This window comes from Gopherus flavomarginatus, chromosome 4 (assembly GCF_025201925.1).
Source record: "Gopherus flavomarginatus isolate rGopFla2 chromosome 4, rGopFla2.mat.asm, whole genome shotgun sequence".
Classification (NCBI taxonomy): Eukaryota; Metazoa; Chordata; order Testudines; family Testudinidae; genus Gopherus; species Gopherus flavomarginatus.
This window is the reverse complement of record NC_066620.1, coordinates 143,506,224-143,523,138: the sequence shown is the minus strand read 5'-3', so window position 1 is coordinate 143,523,138 and position 16,915 is coordinate 143,506,224.

Sequence of the window (16,915 nt, the reverse complement as noted above, 5' to 3'; positions counted from 1 at the left end):
AACTTCCAGAGTTTTAATCACCAGAATGTCCACTTTTTTTCAGCATCTTAATATTGGCCATGGTACAGCGTAAGAATAATCGTTTTACAGGTGATTTATAGATAAATTACTTTTTAATTATTTGATTTATAAATTGTGTCCATCATCTCAGCAGAAGTAATAAAACAGAGATAAAGAAGAGTCTATAATAACACCAGTGCTACCTGCATGTAAAATAATCCTAGTCAATGACAATCTCAATCAAACAGAAACATATTATGCAACCCTGAAGTTTGCCAAACTCTGGTTAATGATCTAGTTAAATCTTTATGTGCTGAATGATCCTGATAGCAAGTGTAAAATATTACATTTACTTTCCCTCCCCCCTCAAACCGCACACATTTTAGGCCTCCTCCAAAAGTTATGGCATCATGATATGACATATCTACCATGTACCCTGCTGAAGAGTGGAACCCCCATAGAGATTATAAAAGCAGCAAAGAATCCTGTGGCACCTTATAGACTAACAGACGTTTTGGAGCATGAGCTTTCGTGGGTGAATACCCACTTCCTCAGATATAGAGATTATATTTATTATTATTTATTCCAGTATCTACATTAATTCAAAATATCTTCCCTGTGCTTTTTGTCTGTGAGTTTCTTTATTTGGATAAAAGTACCACATAAGTATATTTCTGATGGTCTCTCTTCTTACTGTTATTCTGTGATTAGAAGTGTGTATTTTTTCTTTATCAGTGCATCACCGTTCTCTTCAACGATACTGTGACTATTTTAGAAGGAGATATGCTGTCCATTATGTGCCCTATGTTGGAGCTTTACAGAACAATTAATCATTACAGGATGGCAGTCTGTGGGCTAGCTTGTGTCACAGGCCTGACTAGGAACAGTGTAGAAGCACGATCCCTCTCCCAGATCCTCTGCGACCAGAAGAAATGCAGCATTTTCTCTCAGCACACCCATCCAATTCTACTGACCAGTGCATGTGGGGAGGTGTATGCATCAAACCTGTAGATTGTAGTACCTGAAGCACCTGACCACCACTGACCTAAACATTGCAACCAGCTTGGTTCCTATTGTGCAAGCACTGTAATGACACATAATAAATGACAGTCTTTTCCCCAAAAAATTTACAATCTGAAAGACAAGACATAACAGGTAGATAAGACAAACCAACAAGGTGGCAGAGGAGACAGATATAACAGGATGTGCATCTGGGATTACTGAGCTTCCTCTGGGGTCCTGGAGGAATCAGTCCCTGCATAGTCTTCCCCCAGTTCAAAGGCTGAGATTGTCCATATCATTACACAAGGAGAGGGATGGAAGGAGGCTCTTTGAACCCTCTTATGCTGCTAACCTTCCCTAAAGCCAGATCCTATCTGGCTCTATTTTAGGAACCACTGCACAGTACAGTATGTGTGACAATAGGGATGTAGGAATTGCCAGCCTGGATCAGACCAATGGTCTGTCCAGTTCAGCATCACTAGGCAGTTAGTGGCTGGCTTGGTTATGCCTTGAAGCACAAGGATTTCTATCTCATAAATGTTTATCCTATTTAATGTAACTGTAATGTTCTTGTTCATGTGAATGCCTTTTCTTAGTGTTCATAGATCCTTGATGGTATGATGTACATTACCATCCCTTAAGAAGTTATAAAAAATCCATTTTGCCTTTGGACTGAAGGCACTAACCTTAATTTGAAACTAAAGAATCTCCCTCTTGGCTCGAGGAACTGCTGGCTGCTGGGATCAGACTCAACACAGTGACGCTGTTTCTTTAAAACCTGATGTGACTAACACTATTATATTGGTTCGCAGCAGATGAACTTACCAAAAGGCAGCCAGTTCGTTAAAAATAAAGAGTGATGTCATTTTGTGTCTGTCATTTCCCATCACTAGGCATGATACCAGGCTGTATGTTTTGCTGACTTTAAAGGACCAGGACAACAAGGTTTTCATTCTAATTCTGGAATCTTTCATACTGACTGCAGCAAGCAAAAGATTTGAAATTTTTGAATTGCAGATGTTTTCATTAATTAATTAGGCATTTTATCAATGTAGCTGTATCATTGACAGGTAATATTAACCAGGAAATGGAAACCTTTACCCAACCACATACCAGCATTCATAGTTATTAAAAAGTTGTGACTATATTTTTTCCTTGTAACATAAAAACTGAGGGTATTCCATTTACCCTGTTTTGTACGTGTGCTTCATTGTTACTGAATCAGCAAGCTTATTTGAATTGTTCTGAGATATTTTTAGTAAACAATGTGACTCCTAGATATCTCACATACCAAAATGAAGAACACAAGCACATAGGAATTGCTGTGCTGGAACAGGCCAGTGGTCCATCTAGTCTGCTATTTTGTCTCCAACGGTTGCCAGCACCAGATGCTTCAGAGGAAGGTGCAAGAAACTTCACATTAGGCAGATGTGGGAACTCTGCCCCCCATACTTGGTCTCCTAATCCCTCCACATCTGAGAGACTTCTTGAAACTGCTCGGCAAGTGTAGGAAGTAGAATTGGTTGGAGAATGAAAAAACACTGGTGAACATTTTCTTTCCCATTTTTCATCAAAATGTTTGTTTGTTGAATTTTTCTGGCCAGCTCTGTAGCTGAATGGAAAATGGATAAAATATTTATTTTGTGAGTTAACCAGCACATTTTCTTTATTATTGGTTGATCTATTGTACATTCTCCTGTAGGAATATAGGCCCACATTAGATTTAGGTGAACTACGGAAGTTGAGGGCTTAGCATGAGCAACAGGCCCAAAATATGGGACCAAAAAGTATGAGATTATGAGAAACAACAGTTGTTGTGTTAAACGTGTTGTGACCCTTTGGAATACCAGTGTTATCTTATTGAAGGTTTGGCTGAAGTAATAGAAATAAAACATGTTACTTGGGTACTAGGTGCAGTATGTAATTGGCTATATAAGGAACCCTGCTGCGTCTAATGTGAGGGCACTATTTACAAACTAGCAGTTGCCAGATGCACAGTGGCCTGCCCGGCCCTGTGCTGCCAGCATGCCCCTTCCCCTCAGGGGAGGGCCTATGCCATGCCACACAGCCCCACCGCCCAACATCCCTCGACTCCCTATGGTCAGAGCCCCCTGGACCCACTATGCCCAGCGCCCCCCCAGACCCACCCACAAATGAACAGCACACTGCACAACACCATCCCTGCCCACAGCCTCACCACTACTGCCCAGCACCTCCCACAGAACCCCCACTCTCTAGTGCCCCAACATACACAGATCTTCCCTGCCCCTTTACAGCCAGCACCCCTCCAGGCTCCCCACAGACCCACTCCCCCAAGCTTTGCATCCCTGCTGCACTCACCAGCCCTGCTGGGAGGCGACTGTGTCTGCCGGGCTGAGCAGGAGTGACACGATCAGCCAAGCCAGACCTGCCCCAGCCAGGGTTCCTCAAGATGCACTTGCCTGGAGGGGCCCAGCCAAGCCCTCCACACTGTCTCCCCTTCCACCTGGCTGAGACTGGCCAGGCTTCTCCCTCAGTTCCAGGCAGCACAGCTCCAGGGAGATGGGGGTGGGGGGAGCAGAGACTGCCCGGAGCAGGAGGTGCACTGGGGTCCGGACAGGGAGCTGAGAGGAACAGGGGGGTGGGGCCAGGGAGCAGAGATAAGCCCTCAGCCAGCTGGCAGGCAGGCCGAGAGGAGCAAGTGGTGGGTGGGGGAGCCAGCGGGGTCTCGGGGTGCAGCGCAAGCCGAGCAGGCCAGGGCCCCTTCTGAGCATGGAGCCATTGGAGCCACTGGAGCCATTGTAAACCTGGCACTACCATACACACAGAAACTGAAAAAAATATTTCCATTGCTAATAATCAAAATTTACACATAGGAAAAAAAACCAAAAATGCTGCTGGAGAATTTATAATTGTTTGATTGAGGGATATTAAATTTATATATTTTTACATGTGATGTTGACAATTTGTGTTTTAACAATTATAAAGCTTTAACTTTTTGAATCTCAACATCTATGGTCATTAAATAATTATTGTCTGACTCTCCCATAATTTTCTGCAACTGTGAAAATTTAAAAAGATACAAACTCAGAAAAAGTGCTAAAAACCAAACAATCAAGTAACCAGTATAATTAATACTTAACCTAAAGATTGGGCAACAGATTCTTTTTCAACTATGTGTACTTCATCCTCTAGGAAAAGAAAACTCTTAAGGAAAAAGTACTTCTGAGTAGAGGCAAGTGAATAAAGGATTTTTTCTGTTCAAGTACCAAACTGAAAAATTCCTTAAATTTTTAGTTTTGAATCAAACTAAAATGGATTTTTTTTGTTTTCCTCGCCAAACAAAAAGCTGAAACTGAAATGAAATATTTTGGGTTTTGTTTTTTTTTAGTTTGTGTAATTTTGGTTTGGTTTTGGGTGTCTTTTGCCCTTTTATTGTTTTATATGAATCTAGCTAATTTTCTCCCCTGAAACTGCAGCAAAGAATCCTGTAGCATCTTATAGACTAACAGACATTTTGGAGCATGAGCTTTCGTGGGTGAATACCTACTTCTTCAGATGCATGCATCTGAAGAAGTGGGTATTCACCCACGAAAGCTCATGCTCCAAAATGTCTGTTAGTCTATAAGGTGCCACAGGATTCTTTGCTGCTTTTACAGATCCAGACTAACACGGCTACCCCTCTGATACTTGACTCCCCTGAAACTGTTCACCAAATTTGACTTCAATGTGTGCATTTTTCTGCAAATAAGCTATTTACGCCCCCCCCCCCAAATTGTGCGGCTCTACTTCTGAAGCTAATCTACAACTGAACCCTCAGGCAGCATGTGTTTTTAAGACACCTACATTACTCTTTCAAAATACTGAACTAAAATTAGCCCAATATCAGTTTAAATTGTCCACCTGTGTATTTCTATCTCCTCTCTTCTTCCACAGAGATTAAGGGAGTTCTGTCATGTAATTTTAGAAAAGAGTCTACATTTAAAGTTCTTCAGTTTGTTTTGAAATGAATAAGTCCAATTTCCACCACATGGCATATGCTGTATAACCATTTATTATGAGCGAGGAGCATTTCAGACTTCCAGGCTCTTTTTATAGTAGCATTTTCTGCCTGAACCAGCATTTTTGCAAGCTTTTGTGTTTTTACATTCACTATTGTGATTGTTATTTGACATTCTAATTTTTTATTTAAGCTCTGTGACAAATAAGGAACAAGGGCATTCTAGAAAGCAGAAAATTAGATGTTCAAGGGTAATACACTCTGCTGGTGCATCTTGGAAATGTGCATTATTAGATTTGCAAGAGGTATAGGGACATGTCTTCAGTAAAAAAAAAAATATGTTAAGAAAAAAACCCAACAACTCTGAGGCTCAAAGGCAGTAGGCAGATGAGATGGTGTGCTCTTTGAGGCACAGCATATACAGGTACAGACAGGGGAAAGGCAGAGCAAAGATGGTTTTAATCCATGTTTGTATCCCTGGAATTCTGGGCAGGTTGGTGGCTGGTGTGTCATGGGAACCTTCCTCTGATCAGCTCCACAACCTAGAATTGTTCTGAATGGTCATATTAGTGATTGCTCTGGCCCCAGCCCTGCCACCAACTCACTTCCCACACTGGGGCTAATTCCACGGAAAACAGCCTAAACTTTCCCTTCATCAGGACTATTCCTGCTCAGCCAAGGGGCTTATATGACCCTCTCTACACTGCCACAGCATCCCACAGGCGCTAGCCCAGGAAGGAATATCTTTCCCAACATCTTTAAGACAACTTGTCTATAAGCCCTTTTAAGCAAGAAGGTTCCAGTGATAATGTACTTGGGTATTTTGTTTAGTTGCTCAATTTGTTTACTATCAGAATATTTCAAGGTTTTTATTTTAAATTGAGACTTTTTTTGATCAATTTTCACCCACTTTGAATATTGAAGAGCATGTGATAAATCCATAAAATCAGGGAATAAGAAGAACCCAATCCTTCAAGGTGCTGAGCACCTTGTCCAGGGTGCTAAACTACCTCAGCCTCCATGTTGAAACAGACTATTTGCCTAGCTAGTTTAGTCTAATATTCTGGCTCAGACTGTGGCCAACAACCAGTGCTTCAGAGGAAAGAGAACACCTTCCACATCACCCCATCTCAGTTAACAGGGGCGGCTGTTAGTGTTTGGTTGTTCACTCTGGGGGCTCAGAGGGATCAGACGTGCAACCAGGTTTCTCTCCAATCTCTCCGATACAAGCTCTTATAAGTTCAAAATAGTGAGTACTAGGTAGATAAAGTGAGTTAGGCTTATGGTTGTTTTCTTTATTTGTAAATGTGTATTTGGTTGGAAGGAGTTCAAATGTGTATTTGGCTGAAAGGAGTTCAAATTGGTATTTTGATGAAAAGATTTTAATTTGTACTTGTATACTTAGGCTGGGAGGGTATTCCCAGTGTCTATAGATGAAAGACCCTGTACCTATTCCATTTTAAATTTACAAAGATAATTTTTACTGTTTTTTCTTTCTTTAATTAAAAGTTTTTCTTGTTTAAGAACCTGATTTTTTTTATTATTATTATTCTGGTGAGACCCCAGGGGACTGGGTCTGGATTCACCAGGGACTTGGTGGGGAGAAAGGAGGGAAGGGGAAGAGAAAGGTTAATTTTCTCTCTATGTTAGGATTACTTTCTCTCTCAGGGAGAGTCTGGGAGGGAGAGAGAGAAGGAGGAGGGGAGGTAAATTTTCCTCTCTGTTTAAAGATTCAGGGAGTTTGAATCACAGTCATCTTCCAGGGTAACCCAGAGAGGGGAAGCCTGGGAGAGGCAACGGTGAGGGAAAGGGTTTACTTTCCTTGTGTTAAGATCCAGAGGGTCTGGGTCTTGGGGGTCCCCGGGCAAGGTTTTGGGGGGACCGGAGTGTACCAGGCACTGGAATTCCTGGTTGGTGGCAGCACTACAAGTACTAAGCTGGTAACTGAGCTTAGAGGAATTCATGCTGGTACCCCATCTTTTGGACGCTAAGGTTCAGAGTGGGGAATTATACCATGACACTCAGCAATTAAGAACATTTTTTCTCCCTCCTCCTTGTAACAACCTTCTATGTACTTAAAGACTGTTATCATGTCCCCCCCTTAGTCTTCTCTTCTCCAGACTAAACAAACCCAATTTTTTTCAGTTTTCCCTCATAGGTCATGTTTTCTAGACCTTTAATCATTTTTGTTGCTCTGCTCTTGACTTTCTCCAATTTCTCCATATCTTTCCTAAAATGTGGTGCCCAGAACTTGACACAATACTCCAGTTGAGGCCTAATCAGCGCAGAGTAGAACTGAAGAATTACTTCACTGTAGGGCTGTCAAGTGATTAAAAAAATGAATCACAATCACGCGATTAATCGCACTGATAAACAATAATACAATACCATTTATTTTAAAAAAGTGGATGTTTTCTACATTTTCAAATATATTGATTTCAATTACAACACAGAATATAAAGTGTACAGAGCTCACTTTATATTTACTTTTGATTACAAGTATTTGCACTGTAAAAAAACAAAATAAATAGTATTTTTCAATTTATCTAATGCACGTAGTGTAGTGTAATCTCTTTATCATGAAAGTTGAACTTACAAATGGAGAATTATATAAAGAAAACTACATTAAAAAATAAAACAATTTCAAATTTTAGAGCCTGCATGTCCACTCAGTCCTACTTCTTGTTCAGCCAATCGCTCAGACAAACAAGTTTGTTTACATTTACAGGAGATAATGCTGCCCTCTTCTTGTTTAGAGTGTCACCTGAAGGTGAGAACAGGCATTCTCATAGCACTATTGTAGCCAGCGTCGCAAGATATTTATGTGCCAGATGCGCTAAAGGTTCATATGTCCCTTCATGTTTCAATCATCATTCCAGGGGACACGCATCCATGCTGATGACGAGTTTTGCTTGATAACAATCCAAAGCAGTGTGGACCGATGCATGTTCATTTTCATTATCTGAGTCAGATGCAACCAGCAGAAAGTTGATTTTCTCTTTTGGTGGTCAGGTTCTATAGTTTCTGCATCGGAGTGTTGCTCTTTTAAGACCTGAAAACATGCTCCACACCTCATCCCTCTCAGATTTTGGAAGGCACTTCAGATTCTTAAACCTTGGGTCAAGTGCCGTACTGTGTTTAGAAATCTCACATTGGTACCTTCTTTGTATTTTGTGAAATCTGCAGTGAAAGTGTTCTTAAAATGAACAACACATGCTGGGTCATCATCCGAGACTGCTATAACATGAAACATATGGCAGAATGCAGGTAAAACAAAGCAGGAGACATAAAATTCTCCCCCAAGGAGTTCAGTCACAAATTTAATTAACACTTTTTTTTAACTAATGTCATCAGCATGGAAGCATGTCCTCTGGAATGGTGGCCGAAGCATAAAGGGGCATATGAATGTTTAGCATATCTGGCATGTAAATACCTTGTATTGACGGCTACAAAAGTGTCATGCTGTCAAGGTTCCTTCCCCACTCTGAAGTTTAGGGTACAGATGTGGGGACCTGCATGGACACTTCTAAGCTTAATTACTAGCTTAGATCTGGTACACTGCCACCATCCAGAATCTCAGTGTCTGGAGCACTTTCTGTCCCCCTAAAACTTTCCTCTCCCTGGGTTGCCTTGAGGGACTTCACCAATTCCCTGGTGAACACAGATCCAAATCCCTTGGATCTTAAAACAAGGAAAAATTAACCATCCCCCTCCTTTCCCCCCACCAATCCCTGGTGAGTCCAGATCCAATCCCCTTGGATCTTAAAACAAGGAAAAATCAATCAGGTTCTTAAAAAGAAAGCTTTTAATTAAAGAAAGAAAAGTAAAAATCATCTCTGTAAAATCAGGATGGAAAATACTTTACAGGATAATCAGATTCATATAGCCCAGAGGAACCCCCTCTAGCCTTAGGTTCAAAGTTACAGCAAACAGAGGTAAAATCCTCTCAGCAAAAAAGGAACAGTTACAAGCTGAGAAAACAAAAATAAGACTAATACGCCTTGCCTGGCTATTACTTACAAGTTTGAAACATGAGAGACTGATTCAGAAAGATTTGGAGAGCCTGGATGTACGTCTAGTCCCTCTTAGTCCCAAGAGCGAACAACCTCCAAAACAAAGAGCACAAACAAAAGACTTCTCTCCACCAAGATCTGAAAGTATCTTGTCCCCCTATTGGTCCTCTGGTCACGTGTCAGCCAGGTTTACTGAGCTTCTTAACCTTTTACAGATGAAAAAGACATTAACCCTTAACTATCTGTTTATGACACATGCAAATACCTGTTCTCACTTTCTAGTAAATAAGAAGAGGGCAGCATTATCTTCTGCAAATGTAAACAAACTTGTTTGTCTTAGCAATTGGCTGAAGAAGAAGTAGGACTGAGTGGACTTGTAGACTCTGAAGTTTTACATTTTTTTTGTTAGTGCAGTTATGTAACAAAAAAATCTACATTTTTAAGTTGTGCTTTCATGACAAAGAGATTGCACCTCAGTACTTGTATGAAATGAATTGAAAAATACTATTTTTTGTTTATTATTTTTACAGTGTAAATATTGGTAATAAAAATAATATTCACATTGATTTCAAGTACAACACAGAATACAATATATGTGAAAATGTAGAAAAAATCCAGAATATTTAATACATTTCAGTCAGTAGTCTATTGTTTAACAGTGCAATTAAAACTGTGATTAATCATGATTAATTTTTTTAATCGCTATTAATTTTTTTAGTTAATCATGTGAGTTAACTGCGATTAATAGACAACCCTACTTCAATAATTATTCAGTATAATTCAATCTTAATTAATCAAATAATTCTTAATCAAATAATTCAATCTTTGTAATCAATATAAGGTTTAAAGATTTTCTGTGCAAATGACTGCAGTGTCTCTGTGCAGCCAGTCACACATTCATTTAGTGTCCATAAAGTAGGAAAACATAGGTACTACTATAAAAGTGTGGTCCAGTAATATAAGGTTCTATTCCCAGTTCTGCCATTGACCTGTGACCTTGGAAAAGTTGTGGCATCTGACTGCCTCGGTTTTCAAGTCTTTAAAATGGGAATAATACTTACTTTCCTTTAAAAAGCACTTTATGATTGTGGCTTTAAAGAGCTAAGCATTTATTACAACTAATGAATATTATTAATATTGACAACACAATTACTGATAGTAAAAAGTAGCTGTATTTTAGTATATTGAAATAAAAAAATTGTAGTTAAAATCATATTTGTCCACATTTACAAATATGCTCAATAGAAATACATCTCTACCCTGACATAATGCGACCCGATATAACACAAATTCGGATATAATGCAGTAAAGCAGTGTTCCGAAGGGCTGGGACTGAAAACTCTGGTGGATCAAAGCAAGTTTGATATAACTTTCACCTACAATGCGGTAAGATTTTTTGGCTCCCAAGGACAGCGTTATATCGAGGTAGAGGTGTATATACATATTTAAGTCTCAGTTAAATATCTAATAAATACATAAAATCCTATAATATTCTCATGCTCCAAAGGAGCTTTTAAGACTTTTTGGAGTAGCAGAACTTTATTGTCATTCAATGGGGATAGGGAATAAAAAGAGACCAAAGACTAAAAGTGTTTCTTGTCATCCATATATTCAGCTGTAAGGAATGGTCATGGGAGCACAGCTGCAATTTACTAGGGATCTGGTTCTATGTAGTAACAGTCGCCATGGTTTTATTGCATTGCCACATTCACCAGCTGTCCCTTAAACTAACAGCTACTTGCCTTTTTCATGAAATATGACTAAATACAGTGTGCCAAAAGAAATGTAAGTGTTGGAGAGATGCTGCAATATTGATGTTTTCACCCTAAAACCAAAATTATTTTCACTATTTGTTTTTAGTTCGTGTTTGTGCATAAATATTTGATATGTATGTTATACAAAAATGTATATGGAACTGTCCAACTTAATCCTATTAACTGTGGTTCACTGTGACTTTTGAGATATTGTATTTACTTAACGCTTCTGCAGGTGGCTGAAAAACCATTTGCATTTACTTATTCCATTCATATTCTCATTGCAGGCTTGGATATTTTACAAATCGTACATTTGCATGCTGGGCTCTCATGAAAATTGGAATCTGTTCTGTTGGGAGACAGTTCTATTTACATGTAAAGAAGCTGAATCTTTGTAACCAGAAAGGGGAAAAAAAATAAGAGAGTTCCCAATGAACTCTTTTAAAACTGGTTTACATAAAAGGACAGGTTTATTGAGCTGTGTGAAAAGACAATCATTTAATATAATGAAAAGGATCCAACAAATAAATATTAATCCCCAAATTTATACAAGACAGTTTGAGCCATATCATAGAAAGATGAAGCTAGTTTTTATTCACATGAAAATTAAATCCCTTTAGTCAGGATTATTAGTCTATTTTCTCACAGTGAAATTCATCCGTAGAGCAAAGAGCCAGCAAAAGGCCCAGTGTACCACTTAGAGCTCACATAGGGTCCCCACAGGGATTAGGCTAACAGGCAGAGTCTCCATGCTGTCCTTGTATAGGTAAAAGCAGAAGGAGAGAGGCTGTAGAGCCATATTTTTGTACATTAAATGTCCCTGGAATCCTGTGCACTTGTACAGAGTGTATGTGACTGCTGTACTGTCTGGAGTAGCAGATAACTGGGGACAGTGGTGAATGAGGGGTGAACAGCAACTCTACACCCTGACCTTGGAGGTGCAAGGGTGGATTTCACTTTTTCATCTGCTCCACATTCCATTTGCAGAGAGTCTAAATGTGCAAGCTCTACACAGGTGGAGTGAATTTCTAGGAAATCCTTTTGAAACATATTACAAAATGTTCTAGTTACAATCAGGGACAGACAGTCTAGATTCCTGCTTGATATTTTTGGATTTGTCCCAATTCACTGTATGGTCTCAGACAACCACGAGATCTTCAATGATCTAAAAATCAAAAAAGAGTCCTATAAGAAGTGGAAACTCGGTCAAATCACAAAGGATGAATATAAACAAATAACACAAGTATGTAGGGACAAAATTAGAAAGGCCAAGGAACAAAAGGAGAGAGACATAAAGGGTAACAAGAAAAAATTCTACAAATACGTTAGAAGCAAGAGGAAGATCAAGGACAGGGTATGCCCATTACTCAATGAGGGGGAAAAATAACAACAGAAAATGTGGAAATGGTAAAAGTGCTTAATGACTTCTTTGTTTCAGTTTTCACCGAGAAGGTTGGTGGTGATTGGATGTCTAACGTAGTGAATGCCAGTGAAAATGAAGTAGGATCAGAAGAGACTAAAATAGGAAAAGAACAAGTTAAAAATTACTTGGACAAATTAGATATCTTCAAGTCACCACGGCCTGATAAAATGCATCCTAGAATACTCAAGGAGCTGACTGAGAAGATATCTGAGCCATTAGCAACTATCTTTGAGAAGTCATGAGATGGGCGAGATTCCAGAAGACTGGAAAAGGGCAAATAAGTGCCAGTCTATAAAAAGGGGAATAAGGACAACCCAAGAAATTAAAGACCAGTCAGCTTAACTTCTGTACCTGGAAAGATAATGGAGCAATAATTAAGCACTTAATTTGCAAACATCTAGAAGTTAATAAGGTGGTAAGTAATGGCAAGGATTTGTCAAAAACAAATTGTGTCAAACCAACCTGATAGCTTTCTTTGACAGGGTAACAAGCCTTGTGGATGGGGGGAAGCAGTAGACATGGTATATCTTGAATTTACTAAAACTTTTGATGCTGTCTCACATGACCTTCTCATAAACAAATGAGGGAAATGCAACCTAGATGGAGTTACTATAAGGTGGGTGCAAACAAGGCCGGCTCCAGGGTTTTTGCCGCCCCAAGTGGTGGGAAACAAAAAAAAAAAGCCACGATTGGCGGTACTTCAGTGCCAGCTTCACCGTGTTGCTTTATTCTTCAGCGGCAATTTGGTGGCAGGTCCTTCCCTCCAAGAGGGACTGAGGGACCCGACACCGAAGTGCTGCCAAAGAGCTGGATGTACCACCCCTTTCCGTTGGCCGCCTCAAGCACCTGCTTGCTGCGCTGGTGCCTGGAGCCAGCCCTGGGTGCAAAACTGGTTGAAAAACCATTCCCAGAGAATAGTTATCCGTGCTTCACAGTCATGCTGGAAGAGCATAACGTTTGCAGACGATACCAAGGTGGGAGGGGTATCAGACTGGCAGGTGCTTTGGATACCAAGCTGGCAGGTGCTTTGGAGGATAGCATTAAAATTCAAAATGATTTGGATAAACTGGAGAAATGGTCTGAAGTAAATAGGATGAAATTCAATAAGGAGAAATGCAAAGTACTCCATTTAGGAAGGAACAATCAGTTGCACATATATAAAATGGGGAATGACTGCCTAGGAAGGAGTACTGTGGAAAGGGATCTGGGGGTCATAGTGGACCACAAGCTAAATATGAGTCAACAGTGTAAAGCTGTTGCAAAAAAAGCAAACATCGTTCTGGGATGTATTAGCAGGAGTGTTGTAAGCAAGACACGAGAAGTAATTTTGCTCTATTCCACTCTGATTAGGCTTCAACTGGAGTATTGTGTACAGTTCTGGGCACCACATTTAAGGAAGGATGTGGACAAATTGGAGAGAGTCCAGAGAAGAGCAACAATGATTAAAGGTCTAGAAAACATGACCTATGTTAGGAAGATTGAAAAAATTTTGTTTGTTTAATCTGGAAAAGAGAAGACTGAGAGGGGACAAGATAACAGTTTTCAAGCTCGTAAAAGGTTGTTACAAGGAGGAAGAAGAAAATCTGTTTTTCTTAACCTCAAAGGATAGGACAAGAAGCAATGGGCTTAAATTGCAGCAAGGGCGGTTTAGATTGGACATTAGGAAAAACTTCCTAACCGTCAGGGTAGTTAAGCACTGGAATAAATTGCCTAGGGAGATTGTGGCATCTCCATCACAGGAGATTTTTAAGAGAAGGTTAGACAAGCACCTATCAGGAATGGTCTAGATAATTAGGCCTGCCATGAGTGCAGGGACTGGGCTAGATGACCTCTCAAAGTCCCCTCCAGTTCTATGATTCTAAGTCAATTAATGTTTCTGTGCCTGGATTTCCCTCTCTATAAAATAGGTGCTGTCACGCTTAACTGTAAAGTACTAGGGGATCCTCAGATTAAATGTGCTATTTTAAATGCAAAATTTTTTTATTAGCAGTAATGTCTCTATTCCGAGCAGGAGGGAATCAAGTTACCTTCCATTTCTTTTTATTTCAACACGTGGTAGTTTTACCAATAAATTGGCAACAATATCCACAAATGACCAAGTTAACTGATAGTGAGTTACAATGGAAATCTTACAGATCTATTTATGACATCAAGTGAGTTCATAGCCTCCTAAAGGGTTGCCATGGCTTGGGGTAGAACTGAGGAAGAGCTCTCAGGCCCGATAATAAAGGTTCCAAATGACCAATACACAGCCTCTGACAACCAAACTCCTACCACTTGTCTTCTCATATTGGAGGTGTTCCAAAGAAAAAGTGGCGATGTGAGAGGCAATGACTGTCTGGCCCTTTAAAACCAGGCTGATTGGGGCAAATGGGATCCTTTAGCTATGGTAGGTACCTCACCTAGGAGACAGAAAACTCTTGATTTAAAATCGTCTTGAGATTAACTTTGAAAAACAGTTTGGGAAATCATCAGTGTAAATGACTGTTTAATGGCTGTCTGAACACAAGAGAAAGAGTCCAGGTTACTTGTGGTATTGGTATAACCCCACACCAAGGCTGCCCTGAGGAAGAGAAGGAAGAATATAGGCAAAGCCTGTTGCATCTAGCAGAAATGGCCAGACTCGAGGAATTACTGGTCAGCTTGGGAGATTTCAGCACTCACATGCTCAAGTTAGTCAGACTATGAGCAGATACTGGGAGCTCAGAATGCACAGGGCACTGCCCTGCTTGACGTGTGTTTAGGCAAATAGTGAGTGACTGCTGACACTTTTAAGAAAAGAGGACATCATAATACTGAAGCAGAGTAAGCAAACAGATTTCTTGCTCATCTGAATGAACCAGAAGAACAAGGTAAAGAATTGTAAGGTTATCTCTAACAAAACAGTCACACTCCAACACAAGCTATTAGAGGCAGCGTGAACTTTGCTCCAAGGAGACATGCATCAGGATGAGGAGACTGCATGGTGCAATTGCAGACAAGTTTAAGGAGATAGGCATGAAGTTTGAGTTTAGATACACAAATCGGAGCAGCAGAAGAGATGTGGTATATCTTCAATAATGTATTGATCTTGACCAAGAGCCTGAGGTGATATGTGGATACACTAAGCTGGGTAGACCACAATCTCTTAAAGAATGATGGTGAAATGAGGAGGTACAAAAAGCAGTAAGAAATACAGGAGAAGCCAGAAAGGTGGTGGAAAATAATCCTTCAGAAGAAGTGTTTGCCATCTGTAGAGCCTCCACTTGAGCAGCAAAGCAAAAAGTCAGAAGGGTTAGAAACCTAGCTTTAAACAAGCTATATAGAGTTGAACTGCCCTCAATTTGCAAAAAGGGAATACAGTATATGCCATCAGGCGGACAAGAAACAAAAAAGGCAGACTAAGTGAACATGCCGTTTGTAAAGTTAGCAGGGGACAGATTGCTTGTGACAGCAGTCATAGCACATAATCAATGGCAAGAATACAGCGGAGGTCTCCTCAATGAGAACTGTTCAGATGCCACACTAGCATCATGTGAACTGATAATCATGGATGTCAATGATCTGACAGAGGCAGATATCCAGGCAACACTGCTGAAGATGGCACATGGAAAAGCAGCAGGTCCAGATGAAGTCATGATGAAAATTATCAGAGCCTTCAGAGAAGTTGGTGTGCGCTGGCTCATGCAAATCCTGTATGAAGTTTGGAAAGAAGAAAAAATCCCAAAAGAATGGAGAAAGTCCATACCGGTTCCAATAAACAAAGAAAAAGATGACATATTTGACTGTTCAAAATATCCAAGAATTAAATTGCTGTCCCAGTGCATTAAGCTGTGAGAGAGAATCCTGATAGTCATATCCACTGAATAATGGAGCCCATTTAAGGAAGAGATTAATTTGGTTTTAGAAAAAGAAAAGAAACTAACAATGGCATACTTATCACTAGTCAGTTGGTAGAAAAGGAGCTGGAGGGAAACACTGAGAATGAATGGGTTTTCCCCAATTTGGAGAAAGCATTCCATAACGTAACTAGGCAACTGCTGGTGCCTCTACTATGATTCTGTGGGGGTACCACACAATTGTGTCCAGATGGCGATGGGTTTGTATTACAGTTCTATGACAAAAGCACAAACACTCTTTGGTGTAACTTAGGGTTTCGAGGTGACAGTTGTGCTCCACCAGAAATCAGTGCCTAGTAGATTAATATTCATAATTGTGATGGACTTTATAAGTAAGCAAATCCAAATGGAAGATGGCATGAAGTAGATGTAGGAAGACATATTGTGCTAATGATTGATAGTAAGGGAAATTTGGGCTAGGTATCTAGAACAGGGAATTTAACAATCTGTGACCTCAAAATGAGGGAAGAAAAGAGTGAATGACTCTTTTGGATGACTCATGCAAAGTGAATGACTCTGTGGATGACTCATGCAGAATTAGGGTTTCTGCATTTAAGTACCTTGGGTGCTGGTTAGCGGCAAATGGAGAAAAAGCCCTGCAAGCAAGGCTGCTGAGTATGGGGGTGTTACCCACTCAATTTAGGGCATCCCGCCTATATGGAACCGAGGGCTCAAGGCATGACCCAATCAATTTAGGCACTCCCACCCTTTCCCTTCCGAGGGCTCAGGATGTAAGCCACCTACCTTACCCAGAGAGCTCAGGAAGAAACCTGGTCAATTTAAGTACCCGCCCTTTCCTTTGGGGCTCAGGGCTCTATGGGTCTGCAGAACCTTTTCCCAGCGAAAAAGCCGTACACAGTTGTGCT